The following is an 826-nucleotide window of genomic DNA, read 5'->3' as shown; positions in this document are numbered from 1 at the left end:
TCCCAGGTCTCAATTACCCACGGGTCTAAAAGCACAGACTCAAATCCGACCCGTTGCGGGTAATATATGCGAGTAACTGTGGGTCCGATTCCTATTGCCATCCCTACACTACATCATCCACAATTCATTTTCAATACTTTTAAATAAAATTAATACAAAAAATAGTAAATAATATAATGACTGTATATAAATCATTACACTATCAATGTAGAGATGTTACACTCAAAATTAATATAGAAATATAATAATAACATAAATGTACATGGCCACCAACCCACATTGTTTTGAACAATATAATAGCATAATATACCACTGTATCTCTACATCAATTCTTATTATTCATCATATTTCTCTCAAGAGATCATGACTAAATCATGTGAAAACATGAGCACTAAGAAGCCTATTGTGTTCTCTGAATTAGAGATTGAAGTAGCAAAGCTTCTCATTCAACTTAGCATTAGCAACAATAGTACTTGTAGCAACAACAAAGCTGATGATATAGAATCATTCATTGTCGCTACTATTACTAGAGATGTTGATGAGGATGAACAAGAAGATATAGCCTATGGTAGCAAGATCAGGTACCATGATATTGAAGACATATATAATGTTACAGAACTTGTACCCGAGAATAAAGCCAATAGTGCGAAATATCCTATTTGACATGCAAGAATATGTTGCCTTATGCAATAACTACATAAGAGTGTAATATCTATGCAACGTTAATATAAAGATTTGTACATAGTTAGTGAATTATTCACCATTCATTTGAATTACTATTTTTTAGGAGTCAATGATGATAAAATATGAATAATGAATAATGCAG

Source organism: Lupinus angustifolius, chromosome LG11 (assembly GCF_001865875.1).
Source record: "Lupinus angustifolius cultivar Tanjil chromosome LG11, LupAngTanjil_v1.0, whole genome shotgun sequence".
Taxonomy (NCBI): Eukaryota; Viridiplantae; Streptophyta; class Magnoliopsida; order Fabales; family Fabaceae; genus Lupinus; species Lupinus angustifolius.
Note: the sequence above shows the minus strand (reverse complement) of the source record.